Below are 6,242 nucleotides of genomic sequence, written 5' to 3' on the forward strand. Positions count from 1 at the left end.
GGTGTCTTTTGAAGAACGGAAGTTCTTAAAGTTCTTAATTTAATGAAGTCCAATTCATCAGTCCTTTCTTTTATGGCTAGTGCTTTCCATGGCATGTTTAAGAAATCTTTGGCTGCCCAAAGGTCATGAAGTTGCTCTTCTATGTTTTCTTCTAGAAGCTTCATTGCTTTACTTTTTGCTTTCAGGTTTATGAATCATGTCGAATTAATTTTTATGTATGTGTAATGTTCACCTTGACTTTGAAAATAGCCTCCTCCCTGGTGACATAGATGCCAGTGTCCCTACCCAAATCTCATCTTGAATTGCAGTTCTCATAATCCCCATTTGTTGTGGGAGGGACCCAGTGGGAGGTAATTGAATCACGAGGGCAGTTACCCTCATGTTGTTCTCATGATAGTGAGTGAGTTCTCACAAGATCTGATGATTTTATAAGGGGCTTTCCCCCTGTTTGCTCAGCACTTCTTGCTGCCACCATGTGAAGAAGAACGTGTTTATTTTTATTTTTATTTTACTTTAAGTTCCAGTATACAAGTGCAGAACGTGCAGGTTTGTTATATATGTATACGTGTGCCACGGTGGTTTGCTGTACCTATCAACACATCATCTAGGTTTTAAGCCTCCCATGCATTAGCTATTTGTCCTGATGCTCTCCCTTTCCTCACCCTCACCTCCTGATTGGCCCTGGTGTATGTTGTTTCCCTCTGTGTGTCCATGTGTTCTCATTTTTCAGCTTCCACTTATGAGTGAGAACATGTGGTGTTTGGTTTTCTGTTCCTGTGTTAGTGTGCTGAGAATGGTGGCTTCCAGCTTCATCCATATCCCTGCAAAGGACATGATCTTATTCCTTTTTATGGCTGCATAGTATTCCATGGTGTACATGTTTCTGTATCCAGTCCATCATTGATGGGTATTTGGGTTCGTTTCATGTCTTTGCTATTGTAAATAGTGCTGCAATAAGCATATGTGTGCATGTGTCTTTATAGTAGAATGATTTATATTCCTTTGGGCATACACCTAGTAATGGGATTACTGGGTTAAAAGGTAATTCTGGTTCTAGATCATTGAGGAATCGCCGTACTGTCTCCACAATGGTTGAACTAATTTACATTCCCATCAACAGTGTAAAAGTGTTCTCATTTCTCCATAGCCTTGCCAGCATCTGTTGTTTCTTGTCTTTTTAATAATCGCCATTCTGACTGGCAAGAGATGGTATCTTATTGTGGTTTTGATTTGCATTTTTCTAATGATCAGTGATGTTGAGTTTTTTTCGTGTTTCTTGGCCATGTAAGTGTCTTCTTTTGAGAAGTATCTGTTCATATCCTTTGCCCACTTTTTTTTTTTTTGAGATGGAGTCTCGCTCTGTTGCCCAGGCTGAAGTACAGTGGCACGTTCTTGGCTCACTGCAACCCCCGCCTCCTGGGTTCAAGTGATTCTCCTACCTCAGCCTCCTGAGTAGCTGGGGTTACAGGTGTGCACCACCACACCTGGCTAATTTTTGTATTTTTAGTAGAGGCAGGTTTCACTATACTGGTCAGGCTGGTCTTGAACTCCTGACCTCGTGATCCTCCTGCCTTGGCCTCCCAAAGCCTTTGCCCACTTTTGATGGGGTTGTTTTTTTCTTGTAAATTTGTTTACGTTCCTTATAGATTCTGGATATTATAATGACCCTTGTCAGATGGGTAGATTGTGAAAATTTTCTTCCATTCTGTAGGTTGCCTGTTCACTCTCATGATTGTTTCTTTTCCTGTGCAGAAGCTCTTTAGTTTAATTAAATCACATTTGAGAAGGATGTCTTTGCTTCCCCTTCCTCCATGATTGTAAGTGTCCTGAGGCCTCCCTAGCATGCTAATCTGAGTCAATTAAACCTCTTTCCTTTATAAATTACCCAGTCTTGGGTAGGTCTGTATTAGTAGCATAAGAACGGACTAATACACCTAGTATCCCCTGCTTCTTTTTTTAAATTACCTCAATTTTCGCTTCTATCATGGTGTCCAGTCTAAGGCCAGGTCAAGTCACATGACTCTTCTGCTTAAAACCATTTTGTGTTTCTCTGATCATAAAGTCTACAATCCTTTGCGTGGTTTATTTATAATATTAGGATAAGAAAGCAACTTATCTTTCTAGCTTCACCTCCTATTAATCGTCTGTGTTATACTTTAGCCACTCCGAATATCTTCTATTATGGGTTTAATTGTGTCCGCTACCGAAAGACATGTTGAAGTCCTGACTCCCAGTGTCTCAGAATGTGACTTTATTTAGAAATAGGGTCTTGATAGAGGTAATCAAGTAATAATGAAGTCATTAGGTGGCCCCTAATCCAATATGACTGATGTCCTTAGGAAAAGGGGAAATTCAGACACAGACACACATCCAGGGAGAAGGCCATGTGAAGAGGAAGGCAGAGACTGGGGTGAGGCGTCTACAAGCCAAAGAACACTAACGACTGTCAGCAGACTCCAGAAGCTGGGAGAGAGGCCTTGAACAGATTCTCCCTGGCAGCCCTCAGAAGGAATCAACTCTGCCGACACCTTAATTTTGGACTTCTAACCTCCAGAACTGGTGAGAAAATATATACGTTTTGTTTAAAGCACTCAAATTGTGGCAGTTTGTTATGGCAGTCTTAGCAAACTAATACATCTACTTCCACGCTCCCACCTCTTTGCAGCAGCTTTCTCCTCTGCTTTGATCGCCCTTTCTTGCAAAATTTCTAGTTAACTCCTACTTGACCTGAGTCCAAGTCTATCCATCTTTTTTGATAAACACCTCTTTTAGAAGTGTTTTCTAGGTCTTTTTCTAAACACCTTTTTAGAATACCTGGGGGCTGGCTTGTACACACCAAATGCCACCAGCTCACTGTCTTCTGCCCCCCACCTTATTTTCTATATGCATAGTATTTGTACATACCTCAATTACAGTAAGGATCCTCTGGATAATCCTGTTTAGTCCCGAGTGCCTATTTCTACTTCCCTCTGTGTGCCTTCTTGTACTGCAGAGCTAGGAAAATCAAAATCAAAATCTGCCTCTCCTGGACTTCCTTGTAGTCAAGTTCTGGATGCCAAAGTTCTGGATGCCAATTAGAGCATAAGATTTGGAAGGCAGAGGGGAAGTGGAGGCTCTTGTTCTTCTGTTTTTGTTGGGTTTTTTTTTTCCCTGCACGAGTGTGGAAAGGTGAGTATTTAGAGGCAGTTGAAGCTGCTGGACTCAGAATCTTAGTGTCTAGTCTTCAGCTTTGTCTTAGTCCATTCAAGTGGCTATACATAACATAACACCATAAACTGTGCAGCTTAGAAATTTATTTCTGACGCTTCTGGAGGCTGGGAAGTCTAAGATCAAGGCACTGCCAGATTCAATGTCTGACAAGGGTCTGCTTCCTTGTTTTTGTGTCCTCACACAGTTGAAGGGGCAAGGCAGCTCTCTGAGGCCTCTTTCATAAAGGTACTAACCCCATTCATAAGGGCTCTACCCTCATAATCTGACCACTTCCCAAAGGCCCCACCACCATCACACTGGGGGCCAGGATTTAACGTAAATTTTTGGGGAGACACAAACATTCAGTTTATAGCAAGATTGGAAGGTCTCTGGGGATTTTTGTAGTCATGGAGAGGCTTGAGCTCAGTGTCTAAATTATTAAGTTTATGGTTAATTGGAAGTGTGGCTATCTACCTATTCTCCACCCCTCCCTTCATACTGTTTCTACTATAAGAATAGAGACAAGCAGTTTACAGGGCTGTCTTTCTCCTATTGATAACATCCAACACGGCTCTAATTTCAGATACCTTATATTGAGTAACAAGTGACCCCAAAATATAGTCACATAAAGTGATAGTTTCTTACGATCTCTCATTGTTATGTGGATGAACAGGTCATAACTGAGTGGGTCTTGCTTGATCTTGCATATGGTTGAAGTCAGATGGCAGCTGGGGCTGGAGTCACCTGAAGACTCAACTGGGCTAGACATCCAAGATGCCTCTTCACTCATGTCTGGCACTTTGGTTAGGATGAATAGAGCACTTAGGGCCTGGGTGGGCCTCTCTCTTCATGTGACTTCTCTGCTTGGCTAGCTTGGGTTTCCTCATATCACGGCAGTCTTAAGGTGGTTAAACTGCTTACGTGGAATATTATTTCTCCAAGAAAGAACGTTCTCGGACCAAGCAGGGAGGTGCAATATTTCTTCTGGCCCAGGTTCAGAAGTCATGCAGTGTCACTTCCTCCACATTTATTGGTTAAGGTCACAGGACCAGCCCAGATTCAAGGGGCAAGAATTACGCAAGGGTGTGCATATTGGAGGCACAGTTCACTAGGACACATTGAGAGACAAACTATGATAGCTCCCTGTGTATCCTCGTTAACTGTGAACGCACTATCTTCCGTCCCTGGAAGGCTCTAATATGAGTTTGGAGGCAGGACACGATGGCTTACACCTGTAATCCCAACACTTTGGAAGGCCAAGGAAGTCGGATCACTTGGAGTCAAGAGTTTGAGACCAACCTGGCCAACATAGTGAAACCCCATCCCTACTAAAAATACAAAAATTAGCTGGGCATGGTGGCATGTGCCTGTAGACCCAGCTACTCGGGAGGCTGAGACATGAGAATTGCCTGAATCCAGGAGGTGGAGGTTTCAGTAAGCGGAGATCATGCCACTGCACTCCAGGCCGGGTGACAGAGTGAGACTTTGTCTCTAAAAAAAGGGGTTAGGAAAGGGCATTAATTAGACTAGTAATTTATTCTGGTCAATTTCCTACTATGAAATACATCCCCATCTAGATATTAAAAAGCTAGAGATGAGCCCAAAGAATGGCCTACAACTTTTTCTCCAAAAAATGTCACCTCAACAAACTACTACACAACACGCTGTACTGATTAACTAATGGCCTGTGAGGGTGTATCACTACATGATATTCAGAGTGCATTTTGAAATATAGAAAATAGAACAGTTTTCAGATATTACCTGAAAACTTCAGTTGAAGAAGCACCAGAATAGATTATCTCATTTTAATGTAATGTTAACAATTAGCATTTTTATTATACCCAAAAGAGCTCATTAAAACAACCGTGTAATTGAACTAAGATCTGTTATCCACATTTTATAGAAGAATAGATGGAATTTCAGAGAAGTAGACTGATATACCCAAAGGAACAGATCTTCTGTGGGTGAGCTGAGGCTCAGATCTAAATGTGTGACTCAAAGTTCACTGTACTTTTGACTATAATAAAGACAGCAGGTATGTGTCTTGCATGACATTACTTGCTCTCCCATGTCTATGCAGACATCACTAATCACTCAAGGATACTTATTCTGCTAAATTGCGACATTGGCTTGTAATCCTTCTCAACTCAATGTACTACCAATCACTTGAGGCTCAAGATAACATCTTACCATCTTGACACTCTACTATGTTGCCTGTCCGGAGGCTGAATGAAGCCCACAATAGAAAGATTACTTCTTCTTTGATTTGAAAATTTTAAAACATAAGGCGTATTCTCTATTTACTCACTCATTTATTTATTTTTTAATTAAAAAATTATAACCACAAATTATGCAGTCAAGTTTCTCACATTTGGGGAAATCATAGGGGTCACATCTGGAGTGCAATGGATGAGTCTTGCCCTGGGAAAACCACCTTTGTGATCATGGTATCTCCCCTGCTAGGTAAGTATTACTCAGTCAATTCTAAGCTGCACATCCCCACCAATCCCCATGCACATTTTAACATTTCTGATTTGGGGATGTGTCTTGCAGTCAATGTGGTGTTTTTTTTCCCCTCTTCTGAGCAATCTCTTTTGAATTGATGGTACATTGTTCAATTGATAGCATTTTAGAGTTAACAAAATATATCCATTCATGTATTTATGTATGTATTTGTGAAGTAAGTATTTGTTTGTAGGTACTGGGTACTAAGCAGTTAGCCCGCATTAGTGAATGTGGCCCAGACTCAGTGTTTGGGGATAGGGTTTCTCAGCCTTGGCATAATTGAGACTTGGGTCCAGATAATAATAATATATTTTGGTGGGGTACTGTCCAGTGCATTGGAGGATGTTTAGCAGAATTCTTGGTCTATACATGCATACATATTGGTTGCCAGGGGTCACCTTCACTCCAATTATGACAACCAAAATGTCCCCAGACATTGCCAAATATCCCCTAGGCAGGGGGCAGGGGGCACAGGGAAGGGTAAGGAATTATCCACAGGTGAGAACGACTGCTCTAGAAGTTAGCTTTCTGGGTCATCATAACCTTCT

The 6,242-nt window shown here is 41.6% G+C and overlaps 1 pseudogene; it reads right to left on the minus strand.

Moving 5' to 3' along the window:
- Window positions 1-5,507: 5,507 nt before the first annotated feature.
- On the minus strand, window positions 5,508-5,660 carry LOC112134838 (U1 spliceosomal RNA; annotated as a pseudogene).
- Between the last annotated feature and the right edge of the window lie 582 nt (window positions 5,661-6,242).

This window comes from Pongo abelii, chromosome 7 (genome assembly GCF_028885655.2).
Source record: "Pongo abelii isolate AG06213 chromosome 7, NHGRI_mPonAbe1-v2.0_pri, whole genome shotgun sequence".
NCBI classification, from domain to species: domain Eukaryota; kingdom Metazoa; phylum Chordata; class Mammalia; order Primates; family Hominidae; genus Pongo; species Pongo abelii.